We start from the raw sequence: 27,167 nt of genomic DNA on the forward strand, positions 1-27,167 counted from the left end.
ATGAACAAGTCAGGAAATAACAGATGCTGGCGAGGATGCGGAGAAAGGGGAACCCTCCTACACTGTTGGTGGGAATGCAAGCTGGTGCAACCACTCTGGAAAACAGCATGGAGGTTCCTCAAAATGTTGAAAATAGAACTACCCTATGACCCTGCAATTGCACTGCTGGGTATTTACCCTAAAGATACAAACGTAGTGATCCGAAGGAGCTCGTGCACCCGAATGTTTATAGCAGCAATTTCTACAATAGCCAAACTATGGAAAGAACCTAGATGTCCATCAACAGACGAATGGATAAAGAAGAGGTGGTATATATACACAATGGAATACTATGCAGCCATCAAAAAAATGAAATCTTGCCATTTGTGACAACGTGGATGGAACTAGAGGGTATCATGCTTAGCGAAATAAGTCAATTGGAGAAAGACAACTATCATATGATCTCCCTGATATGAGGGAGAGGAGATGCAACATGGGGGGTTAAAGGGGTAGGAGAAGAGTAAATGAAACAAGATGGGATTGGAAGGGACACAGACCATAAGTGACTCTTAATCTCACAAAACAAACTGAAAGTTGATGGGAGGAGGGGGTTGGGAGAGGGGGGGGTGGGGTTATGGACTTTGGGGAGGGTATGTGCTATGGTGAGTGCTGTGAAGTGTGTAAAGCTGGCGATTCATAGACCTGTACCCCAGGGGATAAAAATATATTATATGTTTATAAAAAAAAAAAAAAAAAAAAAGAAACTGCCTTTTTCTTTTTTCAAAGCAGTACTAAAGCTGATTTAGAAGCAACAGTAAGCATAACATTTATGGTCCAAATTTCTAAAGATCTTCAATAGATTCCATTCTGGAAGTTCTTAGTTTCTTGAGCTCTACCCTCACTATGTTTCATTTCTTCAACTATCTCAACTACATAGCCGTGATTTCCAAATATGTATCTCCATCAAAGAGAGATCTATATCTCTTCCTAGCTCCAGACTCCAATGTCCAAACATATATCAGATTCATCCAGCTAGATGCCACACTGAGATATCTCAATAGTTCTGACTCCTCAGTTCCAAGCCAGAACCTTTCATCCTTCTTTCAGAATTTGCCCTAAAAAAAAAAAAAAGGCAAAAAAAAAATGTATATTTATTTATTTGACAGAGAAAGACACAGCAAGAGAGGAAACACAAGCAGGGAGAGTGGAAGAGGGAGAAGCAGGCCTCTTGCCAAGCAGGGAGCCCAATGCGGGGCTTGAGCCCAGGACCCTGGGATCATGACCTGAGCTGAAGTCAGATGCTTAATGCCTGAGTCACCCAGGAGCCCCAAAGTTTACATTTCTGTCCCCTATGTAACTAAGGCTGTCTAGCTGCCTAAGTGAGACATAACATATTCATCTACAGCTTCTCCTGGAAGATGGCAATTAGGTAGATGTACAATTGGGTACTGCCTCTGTACCCAATTGGTTACTAAATCTTATCAATTTTTTTTCTTATTTTGTCTCTAATCCACTTCCTCATTTCAATTCTCATTGCCCTATTTGGAATCTTTATTGCTTCCTAATTGAACTTCCACTTCACTGCCCTGCAATTTGTCTACAACTTTACCACCAGGATTCTACTTTTTTTCCGAATAAATTAATCGTGTTACTTCTCTACCAAAAAAATACTTCAACACTTAACCATCACCTAGTAGATGAAGTTCAGATTCCTCAATCTGAGTCTATATATTCTGCAATAAGACTCTACCTCACATCTCTAATGATTTGGGTCACTCCTGTTAAAGTACAGTATTACCTGACCAAACCAAACCACTAGCCATTGTCAGAAGGTAACATAGACTTTCAGATTTGTCATTGCCTGGACTTTTCTTCCTCAATTCCTTACGTGTCCAGATTGTATCCATCGGTATTCATCATGTGCCACAGTTGAATGACATCTCCTCTGTCAAGGCTCTCCCCACCATTCTTACAAATAAAAATAAGCCCATTCTCACTTTCAGTACAATAGCCCTTTCTTACAACTATACTGTAGCTTTCTTCACATTATGTTATCATTCATTGCATACCTGTTAGTGTCATTAATTAAAATGTACTCTCTAAGGATGTTGGAGTCATGTATTTTATCCTCTTTGCTACTCTTAATGTCTACCAACTTGCACTGCATAAAGAGGCAATTCAGTAACAATTAAGTAAAGGAATACATGAATGAACTCATGGATACTGAAGGAAATCTTTTGTAATTAGAAACATCAGTGTTAGATTCATGTGCAACTAATCCAAAATTCTCATTTAAAACTGAGGCATATGAAAGTCCAGAATGACAGAGCCAAATGAGAAAATGCTCTCACAGTTTGCTGGGAGCAGAAAAGCGGGGTTGGAGTGTGGGTGCTCTAAATCCTGGTATGGACCCTTCTACTTAGCTGATTTTTCTCTAACTCTAAGCCTCTCTCAAATTATGATGCTACCCTTCAAGAAACTTAACTTAAAAAAACCACAATGCTGACTTGTATTTGTTAGTATAAAATAGGAAAATTCAGTGATTCAAGCATTTGCCTGGAATTCAGGACAACTTGGTTCTCATGTTAGGTTCTAATCCTGGAGTGCTACTAATAAACCATGAATATTGGAAAAAGTGTGTTAGGAAGAGAAGTATAATTCATTCGTCAATTTATTACTATAAAGTGAGCTTCATGATATTTTTATGCTATTATTCTATGCATCCATAATACCTAGAATAATACCCAGTTGCACAGTAAGCTTTCAAGGCAATATTTAGTAAATATAATAAGAAATGGATTATTATATGTTAGGAATTGTTTTTGGTGTTTTATATGCTTTATTTCATTTAATTTTTATGACCATCATATAAAGCAGGTCTTATTTGCTATATTCTGAAAATGAAAACATCAAGGCATAGAGGGTAAAGATGCTCCTAGAATACCCAGGATTATTCAATGTTAGAGAAAATGTTAACACCCAGCTATGTTCAACCTAAAAGGTCTTATTATTCTTTTCTGATCTGTGAAATCAGAAGTTGGAAAAATTTAATATAATCTAGCAATCCCACTTATGGGTGTATAACCGAAACAGATGAGATCACTATTGCAAAAAATTATCTGCACTCCCAAGTTTATTACAGTAATGTTCATAATAGCCAAGACATGGACACAACCTGACTGTATCAACAGATGAATGGGCAAAGAAAATGTAATTGCACTCGCTCTCTCTCGCTCTCTCTCTTTCACACACACACACACATATGCACGCACACATTCTTACAGTGGAATATTACTCAGTCATAAAAGAGAAATCCTGCCATTTACCACATGGATGGATTTTGAGGACATTTTGCTAAGTGAAATAAATCAGACAAGGCAAGACAAATACTGCATGATATAACTATAGGTGTAAAGGAAAATATTGAACTCATAGAAACAGAGTAGTATGGTAGCTGTCAGGGACATGGGTAAGGGAAATGGGGAGATGTTAGTCAAAGGGTACTAGCTTTGAGTTATAAGATGAACATTCCAAGGATCTAATGTACAACATGGTGACTATAGTTAACACTACTGTATTGTTTACTCAAAAGTTTCTATGGAATATAGCTTTAATGTTCTTACCATAAAAAACAACAATAATAAAATGTTAATTACATGAGGTGAAGGATGTATTAACTAACCTTATTGTGGGAAACATTTACCAATATATACACGTATCAAATCATCACATTGTATACCTTGAGCTTACACAATTTGTCAATTATATATCAATAAAGCTGGGGGGAAAAAGACATATTTAGGTTCTGAGCAATACCTGGACCCATAACAAACACAGATATTCAATTGTCCTTAGGTTGACACCTCTCAACTTGGAGACAACTATAACACACAAACAAGATTGAATTATTCTTGAGTAGGAACAACAGACAGGCAGACTCAAGCACATTTAAACCCAAAAGAGTGTTCAAAAGGAAAGAAGAAGAAGGAGGAGGAGGAGGAGAAGTTGGAAAGTCAAAACAAAAGGAAGGAAAGAAATTGAATAAATATATACACACACACATACATAGCACATACATAGATATAGTCACTGAAAAGAGAAATATATTCATTCATTTTTTTTAAGATTTTATTTATTTATTTGACAGAGAGAGATCACAAGTAGACAGGGAGGTAGGCAGAGAGAGAGAGGGAAGCAGGCTTTCTGCTGAGCAGAGAGCCCGATGCGGGATTCGATCCCAAGACCCTGAGATCACGACCTGAGCCGAAGGCATCAGCTTAACCCACTGAGTCACCCAGGCACCCCAATATATTCATTCTTTACAGATCAAAAGACACAATTGGTTAGATATTCAAAATTACACCATGCATTACTTAGCTTGTTCATAAAATTGTGACTGTTGACATATTTAGAATTTTTAAGGATGAGAAAAATAAGGCAACATTTCTGGGAATGATGTTAAAGATTTTTAAAAGAATTTTTGTATCCTTTCACTCCCAGATATGACCTTAAAGTCCGTAAGAAATATTTTCAAAATAATCCAAAATTTATTATTTTTCCTTCTGGGCTTTCACATCTCTAGGATGAGATTACCACCAAGGTCTAATCAAGTAATAAAAATTTTATGGTTGTAATAAAGTGCAGAATGGAATATCAAGAGCCAAAAATGTATGCTCCAGAGACCAAGTATGAAGAAAAGTCAGGAAGGAAAAAGATAATTATTGCCTGAAGTCATAGAGGCAGGCTTCATGGAGGACATGGGACATGAGCCATATCATTATGGTGGATATCTGGGTGAGTTTTTTTTTTTCCTTTTTGCCTGTCCAGTGTCCATTTCCTAATTCTTTTTCTTTTGTGAACTTTCTCCAACCATACTTTACCCATTTGATTTGAATTGGGACTAACCCCACTTTGTACCATCAATCCATGGGTGGGCTCTAGCCTAGAGTTTGGCCAATAAGTATTGCATAGGTTTGTTGAGGGTAATTAATATATTTAGGTCAATAGAGTGAAACATGAGGCTCTTACTAGAATATACTAGAAAGAAAAATTCTCTTTCTACTGAAGTTGCTAAGTTGGTAGAATGAAGTAGAGCTCCAGATGATCATCCTGACAAATTATGAGAGAAACTTAGAGATGACAACCCAAAATACACATTCCAGGCAAGCTTTCATGAGTTCTCAGACCCATTCATTCCTGAAGGAACTAGATATCCTCATGGGCTTTTCATTTATATCATCACAAATTCCTCTCACAGTTCAAGCCAATTTGAGCTGTCTCTGTTCCTTGTAAACAAGAGTCCTGATTAATAAAAATGCAGATATGAATTGGATTAGGAGAGGTGGAGACAAGTGGTGAGGGCATTCCAAGTTAACTACTGTCCATCAAAAGCAAAGGTCAGGTGTAAAAGCAGAGGTGCAATGGGAAGAAGACGAGGTGATATATTGGGACAGAACATAAGATAAATGTTTTTGTTGGTCATATGGAGTTAACAGATGAAAGACTTTCAAACATATCAATGAAAGACCTTATGCCACTGATGTCAAGGAATCATTGATGATTCCTGAGCAGTAGTCATAGTGATGAGATTAGTTTATATCTCTACAGCATTGTACAGCTTCCAGAGTGATTACCTATGCATTATCATATTTAATGATATTTTGAAGATATTAATATTATTATACCTATTTTAAAGACAGGGAAAAGGGAATTTAGAGAAGTGATGTCAAATATACATCATACCCTACCTCTGCTGCCTAAACCCTTCAACAGTTTCTCATTGTTTTTAGAATAATTCAAGCTCTTTACCAGAGACTACAAGTTTCTGCATGATATGATTCCTCACTTCCTCTCTACTTTTATCTCACTCCCTGCCTTTTATACACTCTCTGAATTGTTCACTGTGCCCCAAGATACTGTGCTGCCTTCCATTTCTTCAAAACGCCAAGTTGTTTAGAATTCAGATCCTTAACACATGCTGTCCCTCTGCCTGGAGGAATACATTAATAGTGGACACATATGTAGCTTTAAACTTTGCAGAAGTAAAAATAAGCAAAGAAATTATTTTGAACAATGTCTTTTAATCCAACTCTTTAACACACTTCAACATGCAATGAGTATGAAAATTATGAAATAGATTTATATTCTTTTTCTCAAAGTATTAAAATCTGATGCATATCATATACAATTGTTATATCAATCTGAATTAGCCAAATTTCATGCTCAAATAGGAATATGTGGATTGTGGTTACCATTTTGGACAGCATTAGGTTAAAAGTGTTCATTATAACTAAATTTAGATTTGACTAAATGTTTGATTTCTTTCCTAGACATCCGTGCATGGGATTTAGCAGGAAGACTAGAGAGAACATACAACAAATAAAAGAATTACGTTCTGTCTGGATATCTGAATTACCAAGTGAGTTAGTGCTTCAATCCCTTCAACCTCCTCATACTTATAAATCTCTTAAAATCTTGTCTGGCACAACAAGAACTCAAGGGGTGTGAACAATTTTTTTTCCTCAGTATTATTAATATCAGAGACAGACTGGGGATTCAGGTCTCCTGACTGCCAGTCAAATGCCCTTTCCAGAACCCCAAGGGACCTCTCATGTTAGCAATACATTTATGCAAAAAATACATCATGGGAAGCCACCAGAACTATGCAAACTTGCACACTGGATTCCTGATGCTATAAGATCTGAGATGTTCCAAATCACTTGTTTGCAAAACAAAGCACTGAAAAACAAAATGATTTCATTTTCCTGGATTGACCTTCAAATCCATACATGCTGCCTCGACTATGCAGCCCTAGCTCCTAAGCACCCTCATGTTCTTATTAAAGATGCAAGATCCAACTTGGGACCAGGAAGCCCTAAATGCCTGTTGTGGATTAAAGTCAGCAGTGGAAGGCCAAGCTTTTTTTTTTTTTTTTTTTTTAATGTGAATGTACTCCCATCTACGAAAAGACTTAATGAAGCCACATTTTAGTTACATTCCCACTAATGAATCAACTGAGAAAAAAGAAGGCTAAAAATACTTCATAACTATCTTTTTGTAACATCCTGAGAACTGACAATTGGGAAAAAAATGGATTTTCTTAAAACAAGGACATCTTGAGGACAGCCATAGTAACCGAATCAAAGCCACATTTTTACATAAAAGGAAGAGGATAATAGTGAGTGGTTAAGTACCTAATTAAGTCTATTTTCTAGACATGAATCTCCAAGATACCTTTGTTGTTTGTACTCACTAAATATTTTTTAAAGGTTAGTTAGTCTCTCAGGAAACCTGTCCTCATATTAATAATTCACTGTAAGACAAGGACAGACACAAATGCTCATGACCAATGTGACAGAATCATAGGTAGGACACTCATCCACACCCCTACCCAGGTAATATGCAAAATCCAAACCCTCTTACTCTGAGAGGAAGACACAAAGGGGGTTATATGTATGGTAGATCAGAGGGCTTTTGTCCACAGCATAAGAACAAGGGGGTGATTTCATTTATTTATCTATCACAATGTAAATGCTCATCTACCATGGGCCAGGTATTTTGCTAGATCCTGAGGATAGAAAACAAATAGTGTCCTGCTTTCATGAAACTTACAGTCTTGTGGAGGAGGAAATAACCTTATCAGGTAATTACAGAATAATAACTAAACTTAATAATTTCAGTAGGTTGTTCCCAGGCCTATAATCAGTATCTAATATATACGATCTCAATTAATCTTCCCAATGGACATGAACATCAATTTACAATTCAGATAAGTACTACAAAGAGGAGGAGCATGGTTATGGCAGCAGGTCATAGGAGGTCTTAATTTGAGAGATCAGGAAGTGACAAAGGAGCACTGCAATTCTGATAAAGGTTTAGCAACCAACTTTTTAGAAGAAAAATTATGATGTGTCATGTTTGCCCATTTCCATAGTATAAATACTTCCATCGTGTTTTATGTTAAACTACCAATCTGATGTCACCAAAGGGGAATTGGGAATAGATGTGTACCATCAGCCCTATGAAATAGGCAGCTCCAGCATATCTATGCAATAAACTAAGATCTATTTAGAGAAGACAGGCAGCAGTTCAGGCCTAATGCTCTGTTGTTGCCAGTAAGTATATGCATCAGTTTCTGACACAGGACCACAGGTGGAGATGGGGGTGTCCTGAGAGACATTATGAGGGATCCAGCCAAGCATAAACACGTGCCAATAATCTACCTATAGAATAAATATATGCCTTGCCTTTAGAGATAAACTATAAAATTTCATAAGCAATTACATATTTTTATGATTTATAATATACTACATTAATGGCTTTGTTAAGTTTATTGGACTTTTATTTATAGAGTATTTTGTCAATAAGGAAACATAATCTAATCGAGAAAATGAGACATTGATGCTGGGTCTTGAAAATGAGTCCGTTTTCTCAGTTATGAAAAGGAGATAAATACATTTCAGAGAAGGATCCTTTTGATAGCTGACTCAGCATGGCCCATGGTGTGGGTAGATGGAGCACGGTCTTCTCGGGGATGACAGGGATATGCCGGTTGTGGACTGGGGTTAGATGTGAAGGGTTTGGTGATTGTCCTAGGTAGTATGGCCACCCCACTACCTATATCTGGTTCTCCATGAAGAACATTAACCTGGAGAGTGATCAGAGAAGACTTGTATCTTAGAAGGTCCTTTCATTAATGGACCTTTCATTAATTTCATTAATGGACATTTCATCTTGGAAGATGGTTCCAAGATTAAGAATCTGAGAACACAAAGACCAGTTCAAAGGTTATAGAATTGTTAAGAAACAGATACTTAGAACCATACCAGAGCTGCATATGTGGCTCATTTGGTTAAGTGTCTTTGGCTCAGGTCATGATTCCAGGGTCCTACCACTGAACTTCACGTGGGGCTCTCTGTTCAGCAAGGAGCCTGCTTCTCTCTCTCCCTCTGCCCCCTCCCACTTGTGCACTCTTTCTCTGTCAAATTAATAAATATAATCTAAAAAAAAGGACCATGCCAGTGGAGATGCAAGAGGAAGGAAAGGCCAAAAGTTAAGGTGTTCCTACCACATTGTTCCCCTACCCAGATGTAGACTTGTGAATTCTTACCAGATCACTGGATGATACAAAGATGGTGAATAGTGAAAGAGAAGGTCAGGGGCACCTGGGTGTCTCAGTCAGTTAAGCATCTGCCTTTGGCTCAGATTATGATCTCAGGGTCCTGGGATGGAGTCCCACATAGGGCTCCCTGCTCAGTGGGGAGTCTGCTTCTCCCACTCCCTCTGTTCCTTCCCCCTGTTTGATCTCTATATCTCTCAAATAAAAAAAAATGAAGTCTTAAAAAAGAGAGAGAAGACCAACTTTCTATCAACAAAAATTGGTTAAACAAATAATAAATCTATTGATCTTTTTTCTTCTTTTTCCTTTGGGTCACTGTCTGTGAACCTACATTAAAATTAAGATTCTATTTATAGCTTTTACCAAATAGCATTTGGAGGAACCTATATTTTGTTTCACTTACTTATGCTTTTGGTTTAGAGAACAACACGGAAGAAAATCCTGTTTCCAAATGAAGGATTTGGACCTGTTTTTGCTGTGGCTTCAAGTTAAAAAATGCTTCTCATTTTTAAAAGTTTAGAATTAGTTTTTCTTACCATTTGGAATTAAAATCTTTGTGTCATAACAAGAAGTAAATGAAATCAAAGAGAGATAAATCCAAATAGTTGACATACTAATTTATTTCTGTATTCAATTTTTTGCATAATGTTTGGCATACCTAGAAAAAGTCAAACCTTCTTAAGACAACATTCTTTAAGGAATCTGCTTATCAGGATGCCTGGTTGGTTCAGCTGGCTCAGGTCATGATCCCAGGGTCCTGGGATCGAGTCCCGCATCAGGCTCCTTGTTCAGTGGGGAGCCTGCTTCTCTCTCTGCCTCTGCCTGCCTCTCTGCCTGCTTGTGTTCTCTGTCTCTCTCTGACAAATAAATAAATAAATAAAGTTTTTTTTTAAAAAAGGATTCTGCTTATATGATTGTATCCTCTCGAGGCACTATGGCTCACTTCATTATTTTATGCCCATATCTTTTAACTTAGAATATTATAAAAATGATGTCTCCACAGTTTTAACCTTTAAAGCATGTTATAGAGTTGAAATCATATAGTATCAAGCCTTCTCACATAGGCTTCTTACATCTAGTAATGTGCATTTAATGTCCCTCCATGTCTTCTCATAGCTTAGTAGCTCATTGCTTTTTAACACTGAATAATATTTCATTGGATGGAATTTATCCATTCACCTTCTGAAGGACATCTAAGTTGACAAGAGCTATTTTTAGTATTGTGGAATAGAAACTGTATAAAATTTTCTTTCCATTTTGTGGGCTCAATCATTCTTAGAAAAACTTCCCATCACTTTTTTTAAGATTGACTGATTGATTGATTGATTATTTGAGAGAGAGTGTGTGTGGCAGGGGGAAGGGGAAAGTGAGTGGGAGAGAAGCAGACTCCCTGATGAGTGTGGAACCTCACACAGGTCTCCATCTCACAACTCTGAGATCATGATCTGAGCCAAAATCAAGATGGACCCCAAAGGAGAACACCTCACTTTCCTCTATCTGGACTAGGCTCAGATCTACTCAGCATGAACTACGAAATATAGAAGAAATCCTTTCATCTCAATAGACTTTAAACTCCTCACCTCAATGTGAAGAGTTTTTTGGTGTTCCTGTTTTTGTTTTGTTTTTGTTTTTAAGATACATCAATGATCCTCCATCCTTGCTATTACCTGGGATGCTTCTAAAAATTCCAGAGTTGGTACCTCCTCAGAAAATCCTGATTTAATTGATTGGTCTGAGAAAGCACCTGGGCATGAGGTCACTCTAATGAAGACCCAGGGCTAAACCTTATTGCCTCAGATAATACCTAGGGTCCTTATAGCTCTTGTTGCAACTCTAAAGGAGAAGAAAGAAAACTGTGCATTGTAAGCCAAAACCAAATCTCAACTGCAATATGGCAGGCTGTGCACAGTATAAGCTCTCAGGTCAATTCCATATCCACTTATTTTCTAGTCTCTGTTCTCTCACCTATAAAATAAAGAAGTAGAGTTTACCTTAGGAAGTAGTTATAGTGATTAAATAAGGAAATATAGATAGTGACTTCTACACAATACTAAGTTATACATATTTATTATGTAGTATATATTGTATGTATAATACATATGCATATATGTGTAATATATTATATATGTATACATGTATACATAAATATTTCAATGAGTATAACCAATCACTCCTACCAATTTATCCAATTATATAATGGAGTCCATTTAAAATATAAATGAAAGTGGACTATGCACACTCTTCTTCCCAAAGCTTAAATTTCTTTCCTGCCCCAAATAAAAGAAAACAAAATCTTGACAGTATGCCAAACTAGGACTGAAATGATATGATGCCTGAATCTGCTTTGAAATTATTCATTAAGGAAAATGAGGTTAGGTAAAGTAAATGAGACAAACTCCCAGCAATGTAGAATCTAAGAGTGTATGAGAATGTATTTTATTCATAATTTTAAATTATTCTAAATAATTATAAATATTGTGCTAGTAATTCATCCCATTTTTTTGTATTTTTGAAGTTTTTCATAATAAAACTTCTTTACAAATCTAAAAATAGAAGAATAAAGTCTCAGTTTTGTCATAATCAGACATGTAGACAACATACAAGTAAAACTAGTTTCCATGAAGACCCAGGAATTTTTCAGAAGAGTCGGAGAGGAAAAGATTTGTCCACAGCATTCATAACAAAGAAAAAAAGGAAAAATGAAGTCACTAAGTAAATTCAATTTTTGTCTGTTTTGCTTTGTTATTTGGTTGCTATTTTCTCAAGAAAGAATGCAGAACAAATTGTCCAATCCTTAAACATATCAAATAATGTAATGTGGAAAATAGCACAGCAGAATTCTGGTTTTGTGGAAATGACTTTACCTGGAAACACCTGAGGTCCCTATATAAAAGGGATATTCAGAGAAATCTCTACTTTTTGTCTGAACTCTTATGAGAAGTTTTAGTTTCTAAGAAATGTGGCCTCTTAGGACCACAAAGAAGCTTGACACCTGTTGATCCAGCAGTCTCTACACTGTTTCCCAGGGAGCTCCAAGAAAACCCTAAAGAAGCCTAGTTCATTCAAAAGTATTTAATGAGTACCTACTGGGTATCAGACAATGATTTAGGAAATTAGTGAACAAAACATGTGAAATTCTTGCCCTACTTTAGAATGGAAAGTGATGGGTTCTCAGTGTTCAGTTTTTAACTATCTACCATGAGATTTGCCTTATGAGTTAGTAGTCCATTGTAAGATTTTTTTTAAAGAAAAAGTTTTGATAAAAATGGGTCAACACTATTTAAAATTTACAAGTTTATGCTCCACAAATAAGTGAAACCATATGATACTTGACACTTATTTGTGGAGCGTAACAAATAACATGGAGGACATAGGGAGATGGAGAGGAGAAGGGAGTTGAGGGAAATTGGAAGGGAAGGTGAACCATGAGAGACTATGAACTCTGAAAAACAATCTGAGGGTTTTGAAGGGGCGGGGGGTGGGAGGTTGGGGGATCCAGGAGGTGGGTATTGTAGAGGGCACCGATAGCATGGAGTACTGGGTGTGGTGCAAAAACAATGAATTCTGTTACGCTGAAAAGAAATAATAAATAAATAAATAAATAAATAAATAAATAAATAAATATCCCCCCCCCCAAAATATAAAATAAAATTTACAAGTTTACTCTAACCCCTTGCTTTAAGATTGAAAATGTTATGGCTCAAAGAGAGAAATCAGACTGCCCCAGGATGCATCCAAATATTGGCAGGGCCAGGACCAAAAAGCAAAACTGCGGATTCTCAAGTGATTGGTTTTCCCACTTCCCACATTCTTCTCTCTCTTCCCTTGGCTGATTGACCTAGGGGAAGTTCACAGATTTGGAGTGAGAAGCTTGACATCTGAAATACAGAGAATTAATTCCATTTTCCTGATACTTATTTTCCTCATTCACAAGATACATGTGGTTTAGAGAATCAAATCAGCTAAAGTATTTTGTACACAATTTATATATAAACTGTAAAATACTATACAGTTGTTAACAATTATAGTCTAATGCCCTAAGTCTTTTCACTGATACTCCTCAGAGCAAAATAATTGAAAGATGGAGTAATAACAGCAAAATGAAAAGAAAATAAGATGCACAAATTGATTAAATTCTTTTTTTTTATTATTTTTTTAAAAGATTTTTATTTGTTTATTTGACAGAGAGAAATCACAAGTAGGCAGAGAGGCAGGCAGAGAGAGAGGAGGAAGCAGGCTTCCTGCCGAGCAGAAAGCCCGACGTGGGGCTCGAACCCAGGACCTGGGATCATGACCTGAGCCGAAGGCAGCGGCTTAACCCACTGAGCCACCCAGGCGCCCCAAATTGATTAAATTCTTATAGTTGAAGCAAAATAAATAAATATAAATAAATAAATAATCTGGGTTGCAACCTGGCCTTCCTATATGATGTCAGTTGACAGTGACCCTGCATGCAGGGATTGAGGCCTGGGCTCTAGAAAGTCAAACAGACTCTAGAGGAGCATCATTATTTGAACTATAAAATGGAGATGAACCAACAGAAACTACTCCATTGTGTTCTCTTTGAGATGGTACTTTTAAAGAATTTATTATAGTGTCTAGGACATAGTAGGTGGTGAATAATGATCGATTATTATCTTTAACTCTAAAATATTGAAAATAATTCCATCTCATAGGATATTCATTAGTATTAAATTAACTAAGGTTAATTGCACATCCATTAAGTGACTGATGTATATGAGATATTGAAAATATGTTCTTTCCCTTTCTCTTTCTTCTCCTGATATGTGAAACTAGATGCAACAATTATAATTACTGGAAAACTGCAAGGGACATGTCACAAGTCTATTTCTCTAAGTCAGTGACTATACAATTTTAGTGTATGACATAATCTCCTTTAGATTTGTTAAAAACAAAAAAGCATTGTTGGTCCCACCTCCTATGGAAAGGAAGCCCAGAAATCTGATTTTTAGCAAACATCCCAATACAAATAATACAAATGATGAGTTAACACTTCCTGAATGGTCTAAGCCACTGTTACTCAAAATGTGGTCCTTGTTCCAACAACTACATCACCCAGGAATTTGCTAAAAATACAGAATCTCAGCCTTATACCTAAATTACTGAATCTTCATCAAATTTTAACAAGATCCCGAGGTATTTCACGTACATATCACAGTGAGTCGTTTTGGTCAAATTTCTTTTTCTGGGCCGTTAGACAAGTCATGATCACTTGGATCTCATTGGCTTCTCCTCTAAGAAAATCTCTTCATTACATTTCATCATAAATGTCATCTTTATGAGAGATTGGTAGAAAAAAATGGGCTTATTAAGATATTTCAACATTTCTGCTGAATTACTGTCAGAGATTTTGTCCATTATATTGTCCAATGTTTTTCATTTAAAAGACTACATAAGTTAATTTTACAGGGAAAATGTCACTTTTAAAATCTCTCTCTATGATGATTTTCTTTTTATTTTAAAAAATGGGAGTGACAAATGACTAGGATTTTTTTTTCCATTGGCTGCTATCTCAAAATTAAAGTTGATATTCAATGATCATAACTCTATTAGCCTAGGTTTGGGGTATGTTAATTGGTCTTTCCATTGGCATAGCTCCAGCTTTTCTACTGCTCTTTTATTTTTTTCTTTTAAGATTTATTTATTTATTTGTTTTTTTGTTTTATATTATGTTATCCACCATAATGCCATAATGGCATATACAATATGCCATTAGTTTTTGATGTAGTGTTCCAAGATTCATTGTTCGTGTGTAACACCCAGTCTACTGCTCTTTTAAATATTTGTTTTAAACACATGCATAATTTATGTATTTAAAAAGTACACAGGCTTATGCTTGTTTGCATTTTTACACACCCTTATAACCACCACCCAGAACAAGATTTTGAGTATTTTCACACTCCAATATGCTTATTTCCCTTCCCAATCAATAGTTCCCAAACCCAACTCCATCATCTGACTTCTGTGGCATTGATTAATTTTAGCCATCCTTGAACTTCATATTAATAAGATCATAGACTACACAATTTTTTGTGTCTGGTTTCTCTTATTTAAGATAATGTCTTTGAAATCCATCTTGTTATTGTGTTTATCAATAGTTTTTCCTTTATGCTGCTGTGTAGTATTCCATTGTATAAATATATCACAATTTTTGTTTCATCTATGTTTCTGTTGATGGATTTATGACATGTTTCTAGCTTGAGAGTATTATGAATAAAGGTAATGTGAATATTTGCATATAATTATTTTGATGGAGATATGTACTTCTTTTTTTTAATTATTTTTATTAACATATAATGTATTATTTGCCCCAGGGGTACAGGTCTGTGAATCATTAGGCTTACACATTTCACAGCACTCACCATAGCACATACCCTCCCCACTCTCCATAATGCAGCCACCCTATCCCTACCCCCATACCTCCTAGCAACCCTCAGTTTGTTTTGTGAGATTGAGAGTCTCTTATGGTTTGTCTCCCTCCCGATCCCATCTTGTTTCATTTTTTCCTTCCCTACCCCCAAACCCCCACCCTGTCTTTCAAATTCTTCATTTCAGAGAGATCATGTGATAATTGTCTTTCTCTGATTGACTTAGTTCTAATGGGTGTATAGCTGGAATTGCTGTCTTACTAGTCTATGTACACGAGTAAATCCTTTCTGGACATAGGGAAGATATACATTAGTATTGGAAATAAATTTTTCAAAAAACAAGAATGAGGAACCATAAGAAGACAAGAGAGTAAAGAAACAATATAACAACATTTCAAGATTAAGTGTATACTATAGTATAGGGGGAGAATACTGGTTAAGGAATATAGAACCCTGGAAATCTTCTTTAGAAAGTCACTTCTTTCTGGAGCTTTCAAAAAGATTGGTTGGTAGACTAGATGCCCTCAATGATTCTATCCACCTTGTTAATCTAGGAATTTAACATGAATTTTTAAAAGTGAATCATCTGGCTGTTTGAAAAGGAAATACATTAGACTCCTTTCTGATTAATATGTTGTGAGGGAGAATACTTTTAGAACTTTTCCTTCAAATGTTGAAATTGTTTCTCATGCCAGGCCTATTTTGTGGAGCTGACTGATCAGAGCCCATGGTATTCATTGGGCCACAGTTACTGGAGAACAAGCCCACTGTAACTTATAAGGCAGGAACCCACATTGCCCATCTTATTTTCATTTTGTCTTCTGTGGCAAAAATCTCTGAGGCAGAGCCTCAGCTCCAGGGCAGACTGTCTTCCTTTTTAGTCTCCTTTTTCCCACCCCATGTCCTTGTTTGGGTGAATACATTCAGGGAACTTGCTGCCCATTTACATGCTCCTTCCCCTACAGGTATGCTTTCACCCATGAGTCCCAATACTTAAATTTGGGAGAGATAAGACACCTCACTTCCTCTTTTATTTATCAACTCTAATTCAAGATTATCAGATATCCATGTATTAGTGTGTGCTAAATTCTTGGCTATTAACAAAACATTTTCCTTCTGATTTTTTTTTTTTTTGCCTTATGTATAACATTCATTTATAACATTTTTTGTAAAGAACCCCAGCAGGAAAAGGGTGAAAGGGTATAGGGCTGCTTGGACTCCCTCAAGGACTACAGAAACAGGATATTGAGAGATCACAGAAATCTTATAACTAGAGCAGTCAAAGGTCATGTGCCAAGAAAAGTGAGTTGTTAAAACAAGGAACCATGAAGAGAATCCTGGCATGTTATGGCTGCCAGAGAGACAAGCTTCATAAACATTCAAGCCACACATCCCACAGCCACAGATCAGGAGGGTTGCTTGGCCTTGAATGCCAATGAAAATAAAGATGCTAGGGGCACCTGGGTGGCTCAGTGGTTAAGCCTCTGCCTTTGGCTCAGGTCCTGGGATCAAGCCCCACATGGGGCTCTCTGTTCAGTGGGGGGTCTGCTTCCCCACCCCCGCCTGCCTCTCTGCCTACTTGTGATCTCTGTCTGTCAAACAAATAAATAAAATCTTAAAAAAAATAAAGAAAGAAAGAAAAAGAAAGGTGCAAAAGAGAGACAGGAGCTCTGGGAACCACATCTTGTTTCCAGACTCACCTACTGAAGAACCTGACCATGTCATGGAGCATTAATCTGGGCATCTGCCACAAGCCTGACCTGAGCTTCTCTCTTTATATAACACATTTATCTGCCGCAACAGCTTTTATTTTAAGGCTTTAATCCCAAACCACATATGAAAAAAAAAAAAAATTCAGAATGATTAAGACACCTGCCCTAGCATGCACAGTTATTATGTGGTGAAATCAACTTTAGACTTTGTCTGACTGCAAAGTCCGTGACATCTTTGTCATAACCAGCTGGCTCCATCTATCATTCTACAAATGAAGACATTACAGTGCAAAAAGCCTATACAAATTGTCAGAGTCAGGATGAGAATCTGGAACTCCTGACCTACTACTGGGTCGGCCCCAGTCCTACTGCCCTGTCTTGTTAATGATAAAACAAAGCAAAGCCTCATGTGGTTTTCAGGACATTTTCTGAAATGTCATGAAGAGATTGTTTTGTCATCTCTCTTTTATAGACTCAAATACTGGAGTCATAGTGCCTTGATTTGAAGCCTAGCTCTGTCATTTGAAGTGTAACATTAGCAGGTTACTTAGTTTTCCTGTGCTTTAGTGTCCTCATTTATAAAATGAGAAAAAAGCAATGCCTTCTTAAGAGGTGTTAAGACTAAATGAGATAATACTTGTAATTAGTTTGCAGTTGCATTGGACACAGAATCATCATATCATAAATAGCAACCATTATTATTTATCTTCTATTTCTGATGCATTAGCAGGCAAGGTGGTTCCACTGTAAAGTTAGAGGCTTGGGAGCTAGGAGGATGATTATTACTCCCATGATACTCACAGGTCTACTCAGGTACACTTCCTTAGGGACTTTGATCAGGTTGCTTTCATAGACGAGAGCAAAGAGACAGAGAATGCCTCACCCTCAAAATTTCCCAACAGTTTAATTCATTATAATATGGTAGATTATAATAAGCTGGGCTCCAAGACTCCAGAGATGAAAAGGATAGAGTGCTTCCTCACAGTTCAGCCAATCAAAGGCCCCTCAACAAATGAAGACAGTACAGTGGAATGTTGAACTATGTTGAGGAAGAGGTAAGACCTAATTTATTTGCCAGCAAGGCTCTTCAGACAGCCCCAAAAGTCACTAGCAAGTTGCTCTAGAACTTGATGAATGCTCAAGCTGAAAATCCAGCCTGAGATCCTAGGAATAAGACTGAGGGACAGGAAGATGATTATTTGTCTTTGAGCAAATCTCTTTTCTGGACCATTGATCCCTCATCCATAAAATGGGTAGATTTGTTAGGACCACTAAGTTTTAAAGAGGAAATATGTTTATTGCTCACTCAGCTGTACCTGTACCAAAATTGGAACAATACAGAGAAGATTAGCATGGTCCCTGTGCAAGGATCACACATAAATTTGAGAAGCATTCTATATTTTCAATTGAAAAATAAAATCCATACAGAAAAAAAAGAGGAAATTTGTTTGGCATGTAGCAAGCATGTACTAAATAATAATAATAATAATAATAATAATTTTAAAGTGCAAAACAAAGATGGATCCATTAAAATGTTCTCTGAATTAGATCTAAGTTAACTTTTTCCAAAACTCTTAAAAAATGTTCCGTAAGGAAACTGAATGTGTAGCACAGCTACACTGGGTAGCTAAATAGACAGCTTTAACCCCAGAGAAGTGTCTGCTTCCCACCCCAACCAGAGTTACAGAGTTGCAGTGAGTGTTAGAATCCAGGTTCTGTGGTCTCAGAAAGCTAAATCCAAGACAGTCAGCAGCTCTGGTTAAAGCACAAAAAAGACAATAGAAATCAGTCCATGAACTACCAAGAAAGCCCTTTACTATTCACCCAAAAGAATATGTAAACTGTCAGGGATCCTGAGGGGGGTGAAAGAAAGTTAAGGGATTGGAGTCATAATAATTCTTCTGTGCATGAGCCCTGATTCAGAAGTGCCTTTTCTTTATCATTATCATCCTTCTCCTGAGGGGTGTGGCTTAGGGAAGTAAACCTGTGTGTGTGTGTGTGTGTGTGTGTGTGTGTGTGTGTGTGTGTGTACTTCCCCTGGGAAATGACAAATGGGCTAAAATTGTAGTAAGACCAAAGATTAAAATAGACACTTGGCTATAAGAAGTAGGGATGGGGTGGGAATGAAATGGAGAAAGACTTTACAAGAGAATCACTTCGACTTACAAACACCATCAGAACAGGGACTGGGTTGATTTAATATATCATTATATCTTCAGCATCTAGCACAATGGCATTCAGCAGGCATTCAATGAATATCAGTTGAAAGGACAGATCAATGGAAAGAAGAAGAAAAACATTCCAGATACAGGTACACAGGTTGTAGGACATCACTCTTGTTCTGTCCAGAGTCTACCTAATAGAAACGAGAATCAATTACCTAAGAGAAAGTAGGGTTATCTGCTCTTCTATAGCCAGCATGGGCCCAAACCTTTGCAAAGGTGAAGCTGCTAATTGGAGGACATGATAGAGTCTTTTACCTCCCATCTCACCTGTGACTTACTGCCCAATCACAGGTTGGCTTCCTCCTCCAGGAAAGGAATCGTCTTGGTGGATAGACCACAAGAGATAAGGGAGAAAGGGAGAGGCTTCTTCTCCCAAGAGTTGCAGGTACAAGAGAACAGTGACCTTTTGCTTAAGGATTACCACACAAATGAGAAGCCCAGTGGCTACTAGCATGTTTCCAAGAAAAAAAGAGCCACTTATTTTTTGGGTAGGAACAAGCAAGGACATAGTGAAACAGGTTCCAATATGAATCAAACCAAAAACACGGAGGGAGGAGGATAAAGATCTCTTACCATTGTCTTAAGCTGGGCAAAGGTACAGGAGGTATGAAAATAGAATATTTCTGCATGATGGAGCCCAGGGTATTATGAATGGGGCACTGCTGAGAAGAGGTAGGCAGAGGCCAGACTATGTCATAATGAGAGTTCTGGAGTTTATTCTGAAAATCAAAGACGCCAAAGGCAATTTATAATCTAGAGAGTGGCCGGATCCTATTTGACACTGGAAAGCAAATTCTCATTCAGATTCTTAAAGTGTGGAAGATTCTGAAAATGGCTGCAAACGCCTCCAGTTCTTGCATGCATACCTCTTTCATCAAGTGGCAGGACATATTTCCTCGCTACCTGCCTTCACTCTGAATTTGGCCTTTGGCTTGCTTTCACCACAAGCACATTGGTAAGCATGATATAAATAGGGTTAAAAGTGCTTCACATTAGGGTTTTCTCTCTCTCTGAAACTACCAGGGACCTGAGCCCAAAGTAGTCTGCTGAAGTAGGAAAGATCAAGTGGAGGAGACTGAGGCATGATGTGAACATCCTACAACAGTCAGACATTGTGAGTGTGAGCATGCTAGATCATCCAGCTACTGGCCAATGCACCAGCTGACCACAGGTCCATGGGCAAGCCCAGAAGAGACCAGAAGTGACTCAGATCAGAAAAGCCACCCAAGCAACTAACAAGATATGTGAGTGATTAAAAAAAAAAAAAAAAAAGTCTATTGCTGTAAGCCACTAAGCAACAGTAGCTAACTAGTTAACTAGTATGGAATGTGACCTGAATTTCAACTTCTCTGTACTCATACTAATATAGTATTGAACAGTAATAAACAAATAAGAAACTATAAAAATATTCCAGAGAGCAATCTCAGTATATATAAAACATGTAATATATGCTGAGTCATAGGGTAGCTCTATTTTTAATTTCTTGAGGAACTGAAGGGGCACCTGCACCCCAATGTTTATAACAGCAGTGTCCACAATAGCCAAACTATAGAAAGAGCCCAGATGTCCCTTGACAGAGAATGGATAAAGAAGGTGTGTGTGTGTGTGTGTGTGTGTGTGTGTGTGTAATGGAATATTACTCAGCAGTCAGAAAGGATGAAATCTTACCATTTACATCAATGTGTATAGAACTGGAGGGTATTATGCTGAGAAAATAAGCCAATCAGAGAGAGAAAATTATCATATAGTTTCATCATATGTGGAATATAAGAAACCATACAGAGGATCATAGGGGAAAGGAGGGAAAACCAAATGAGAAGAAATCAGAAAGGGAGACAAATCATGAGAGACTCTTAACTCTAGGAAACAAATCGAGGGTCACTGGAGGGGAGGTGGGTGAGGGGACAGGGTAATTGGGTGATGGGTTAAGGAGGGCACGTGATGTGATGAGCACTGGGTGTTATGTGCAAATGATGAATTACTGAACTCTACATCTGAAACTAATGATATACTTTTTGTTGGTTAATTGAATTTAAATTAAAAAAAGAAAAAAAATGTAAAATATGACAAAGGTGATATTTCAAGACAATGGAAAAAATGATAAATTATTAAGTAGTTCTAGTGGTGGGTTATCTTTCTAAAGAAAAATAAGGTTGTATATCTATCTATCTCATGCTAAATGTAAGAAAAAAAGTAAATGGATAAACTATTTAAATGTAAAAAGCATAAAATCAAAGGACCATATACACAAAACTACCTAGGGGTTGGGGAGGCCCCCCAAAACACAGAAAACCCAGAAGCATTAAAAAGAATATAATGTAACTGACCATAAAAATGGGGGGAAAATATATTATAAAGTCAATAAAATGGGAAGAATAGGGGTAAGGGAATAGCAATACGTTGACAAATAAAGGACCAGTATGTAACATACAAAGTTATCATGTATACTCAAAAAATAAAATAGTAAAATCTACATATATGTAAATTACAGAAGAGAAAATTCAAGTGGACAACAAACATAAAAAGATGCTCAAGTTCACTGGAGGACAAGAAACAACAAAATATTACCTTATGTATCCATTTCCTGCCAAGGGTTGAAAAGTATAGTAACACAGATTACCAGCAATAATAGGAGAAATGTACTCACATACATCACTTGTGGACATGTTACTTGTTACAACCATTTTGGAAAGAAAGCTGGAAACATCTGCTCAAAATAAAAATATGTCTTTGACCCAAGAATCTCTTTCAACCCAGAAGTCTCACTCTCAGGAACCTATCCTATAGAAATAAAAGGAACTGAGGGGTAACTGGGTGGCTCACTTGGTTAATCAGCTGCCTCAGGCTGAAGTCATGATCCTAGCGTCCCAGGAGGGATCCCAGTGTTGGCTCCCTGTTCAGCAGGGACTCTGCTTCTCCTTCTCCCTCCGCCCCTCTCCCCTGTTCATTCTCACTCTCTCGTCTCTCTCTCTCTCTCAGATAAATAAATAAAATCTTAAAAAAAAAAAGAAATGAAAGGAACCGAATTATTTCTCAGGGGCAAAAAAAAAAAATGTCAGAAACTAGACATATCCATCAGGAGAATAAGATTAAGTAAATTTTAGTGCATCTACATTTTTCATGGAATACTGAGCAGTCATTAAAATGAAGTTAAGCAATAACAGTTAACTTGATGGGATTTCTATTAACTACTGACAGGTAGTTAACATGTAGAAAAATGTATGGGAGACACAATGAGGTTTTTTTTAAAGCAAACAAAGAACTCCCAAATCCCTTTATTTATATATTTATAAGTGACTATATATCTATATTTTTGTAAGTGGTTATAGAAGCATGAAGAAACTATGCATAAAAAGATGCATTTTGTTAATATGGGTTGAGGGACAGTGGATGAGGCAAATGTGTGGCAAGAAAAAGAGCACAAATTGAAAATAAAAATAAAACAATGGGAGAAAAGTTGACACAACAGCACAACACATATGGAATAATCCTACTTCTGTAAATTGTCAATTTAGAACAAAAATATTATAAATTATATATGTAACTTTATATAATATTATTATGGAATATAACATGTAATATATAATGAATAGAATATATATGCATGTTCTATTTGTTACATAGATTCTGACTTAAGCCAGAATGGAGATGATGAAGGAGTATGAAGTAATTCACTGTGAATATGCCCTGAAAGAGAGACAAAAGGATTTGCTGAAGGATTTGGTGTGGCATTTCAACCTTGGGAAGAAAGAGAGGACACATGGGCAGTTACAAGATATTTGGGAGCTGAAGGGGGGTGTCTGGGTGGCTCAGAGGGTTAAGCCTCTGCCTTCAGCTCTGGTCATGGTCCCAGGGTCCCGGGATCAAGCCCTGCTTCGGGCTCTCTGCTCATGGGAAGCCTGCTTCTCCCTCTCTTTCTGCCTGCTGCTTTGCCTACTTGTGATGGCTCTCTGTCTGTCAAATAAATAAATAAATAATCTTTAAAAAAAATAATATTGTTGGTGTGCTTGTGTGGCTCAATGGGTTAAGCCTCTGCCTTCGGTTCAGATCATGATCTCAGGATCCTGGGATCAAGCCACGCATCGGGCTCTCTGCTCAGCAGGGAGCCTGCTTCCCCTTCTCTCTCTGCCTGCCTCTCTGCCTACTTGTGATCTCTGTCAAATAAATAAATAAAATCTTTGGGGGGAAAAAAAAGATATTTGGGAGCTGAGTCAATGGAATGATGGGATTCCCATAAATTAAGATGGGACAAAGCACAGGTATAGTTGGTTTTGAACAAAACATTAGGAGTTCTGTGTAAGACATGGTGAATTTTATGATACAGGCTAAGAGTGATGATGAGAACATAATAGGATATGCAAGTCTGATAGTCAGGCAAAGATCTAGTCTGGAGATATAAATTTGGAAGTCAGCAACCTAGAGACTTTCAATGGCTTGTGACTGCATGATATATCCAAGAGATCAATGGGTTATAGAAGGGGGTCCAAGGACTAAACCCTGGATGAAAATAGCCATGATATCCATTATATATTCATAATATATAAAGGACCAGTATCTGTAACATACAAAGTTACCATGTATACTCAAAAAATAAAATAGTAAAGTCTACATATATGCAAATTGCAGAAGAGAAAATGCACATGGACAACAAACATAAAAAGATGCTCAAGTTCATTGGTGGACAAGAAACAACAAAATATTACCTTATTACCTTATGTATCCATATATACATGGATACATATACATATATATATATATGATATATTTTAAAAAGAGAAAGTTTCAAAGTAATATGTATAGTATGATTCTGTTTGGCTTAAAATAAGTCTAACTAAACACTTACATTATTTTATATACACATATCTGAAGACTGGGAAAATTGGAAGGATATACATTAGCTTATTAACACCAGCTACCTCAGGCACATGGAAATGCAGGTATCACTGTGAAGGCGATAATTAGTCAGGCCATTATACATCTTTGTTTTTGTCTTTAATTTTTACTTATTGTAACAGATAATTGTAATTTATAAAACTTCAAAGGAAAAAAAAAACTTTTCTTCCCACCAAAATAGTAATTTCTGATTTCTCTCTAGGTGGGAGGAATAATAATCCATGTTCTCTCCAAAGCCTTGTGCAAACATTCAAGCCAAACTGGAAGAGTAGAAAGGCTTCCTTCTGCTCTGCAATTACATGACATATCAGCCAGAGATTCCAAGGAAGGAAGCTGGCACTGAAAATTTGCCTTGAGCAAGAGCACAGCTTTAAGAAAAGGTTCAACTAATCTTCTTTGGCTGTGGTTAACTGAGCTGGAGAAGAGCAGAATCATTCTGAGAGCTCTGAGATGGAAATGGGAAAAGCATATTCATATAAACAGGAAGGTTCAAGAGGAAAACATAAGAAGGGAACAGGAAAAGAGAGGTGCCTCATGTGCTAGATTAGGACTGGAGGAAGGATCTACACTTCTACTGACTTCAGGAGCAATTACTGAGTTGGACACAGATGTTAACTGTATAATACATTGAATGAGAGCCTTGACTCTGGACTGACACTGACTATCTCAGTTCTAGTTCTATCAATTCATTTTCTCACCTAGGGTAAGGTATCCATACTTCTCCATATTTCAGTCAACTCATATGAAAATAGTGTGATGATGATGATGATGATAGTAATAGTAAAAATAATAATGATATCCTTGCTTCATAGGGGTATTTTGATTAAATAAGGCAATTTTCATAAAGTACCTAACTTAATGTCTAGTACATAACAAGCATATTATTGTTATCATCATCATCATCATCATCATCATCTCAGTATAATCAATTTAGTTAATTCTGTGGGCTGAATTGTGTTCAACAAAAATATTTTTTCACATCCAAATACCTGGCACCCATAAATATGACCTTATTTGGAAATAGGATCTTTATAATTAATTAAGGTGAAATCATCATGGGTTAGGATGAGCCCTAATTTAATGACTAGTGTCAAAAGAAGAGGATAGTGGACACAGAGACACAAGAAGAATGACATGGAAAAATAAAGACAGAGATCAGAGAGGTGCAGCTAGAAACCAGAAAATACCAAGGACTGTCAGCAACCACCAGAAGCTAGAAGGGAGGCATGGAACATTCACCCTCCAAGCCTCCGGAAGGACTCAACCATGACAACACTTTGATTTCATACTTCTAGCCTCCAGAACTATGAGACAATAATTTCTGTTGTTCAGGCCACCAAGTTAAGTTTGCAGCAATTTGTTATGGCAGCCACAGGAAATTAATACTGTTAAAGGTATGGAAGCAATTGGTGAACTTGCTAGCAGCAGCCCCCAACACCACAGAAACCACATTAGTCTGAGGATTTATTAGTCTCGTGAATTTGGACATGTTGATTATGGAACATAAAATGGAATATTCCTTCATCTGTTCCATTCAGTGGACTCTAAAGGTAACTTACAGACTTCATAATAGGTCAGAGAAGACAGAGACACCCACAATTCATGGACTGAATTGAATACCAATGTAGAACAGGGTCTCATTGGGAATCCTTGAATAACCATTAAAAAATAAAGGTAAAAACCTGTTTTTTTCATAAAATATAAAAATAATAGATATCAGTGCTTATACTTACTATGTACCCATTCATTATTTTAAGCATTTTTCATTTACTGACCTATTTAACTCATATTACAAACCTACTTAATAGAAAAAAAAGAATAAGCGATACCATACTTTTTTACTTGTAGTAAAAAGGTATTATGGAAATGAACCTTGGAATGTGCCTAAAATATACAATAAATGCAGACTACTAAAGATTCATGTTCCCTTTCTATGGTACAGAGCTGTTGCCTGAAAGTCACTGCCAAACCAGGGATTATACTTTCCAACCCCCTTGCATTTACTCTATATGAGGCCCTGTCACTCACATATGGCCAATATGAGCAGAAGTGATATGTGTCAATTCCAGGCCAAGAAATTCAAATATACAGCAAACATTTACCATTTCCTCTTTTCCATGCACTGAAAGCCCAGCGATGAGTAGGATAGGGCTTTTCTAAGCTTCAAGAAGCCTGCATCCCTGAGCTGTTCATTGGAGGCAAGGCACCCAGGAGCTCTGTTCCACTGGGAATATCAACATTGCTAAGCCATCCTGGGATTCTTTATTATAATATTCAGCTCAGCTTTATTATTATTATCATTATTATTATCATCATAGAATTATTATCACATAACTTCTCACTTTTAAGAGCAAGGAATGAACACTTTAAACTCTACTGTTATACTGAAGCCATCCCAACCAAAGAAATTTTGCAGCCTAGAAACTCACTACAATGTCTCTAATGTCTGAAGTTTAGGTCAAGAGAAAAATCTTTCTTGATGCATTTGTCCATTTTATTTCCAAGTCCCTTCCAAACACCAAAGTAAAGAGCCCATTTTCCCTGAAGTGCTTGGAAATTATACTTTTGTTGAATATTGCTGTTTTTCAGATTGTAATTCTCAGCTATAGATAAGGTAGCAGATAGACCAAGCTGATAAAGCTCATCCAGCTTTTATATCTGGGCAACTAATGTGTCATAAACAATTTGGGAACATGTGCACATCACTGAGTGGCAAAGCAGATGAAAAACTTATTATTCTCAGATAGCAATATAGGTTTATAATTTTTCAGTGTTCTCTGAAAAGAAACAGAAATGAATAATTACATTATTGGGTACCATTTTGAAGAAGATCCTTAAAAGCCAATCTCCT

At 36.9% G+C, this 27,167-nt stretch overlaps 1 long non-coding RNA gene and 1 other non-coding gene across 2 annotated transcripts in view; one reads left to right on the forward strand and one right to left on the reverse strand.

Moving 5' to 3' along the window:
• LOC125093556 (uncharacterized) overlaps positions 1–27,167 on the reverse strand; it is a 366,248-nt gene that overhangs the window by 7,806 nt on the left and 331,275 nt on the right. The window lies entirely within an intron of this gene.
• On the forward strand, positions 18,499–18,602 carry LOC125094524 (U6 spliceosomal RNA). The gene has a single exon (XR_007125550.1). It is a non-coding gene; the product is annotated as a U6 spliceosomal RNA (small nuclear RNA).

This window comes from Lutra lutra, chromosome 2, assembly GCF_902655055.1.
Source record: "Lutra lutra chromosome 2, mLutLut1.2, whole genome shotgun sequence".
In the NCBI taxonomy this organism is placed as follows: Eukaryota; Metazoa; Chordata; class Mammalia; order Carnivora; family Mustelidae; genus Lutra; species Lutra lutra.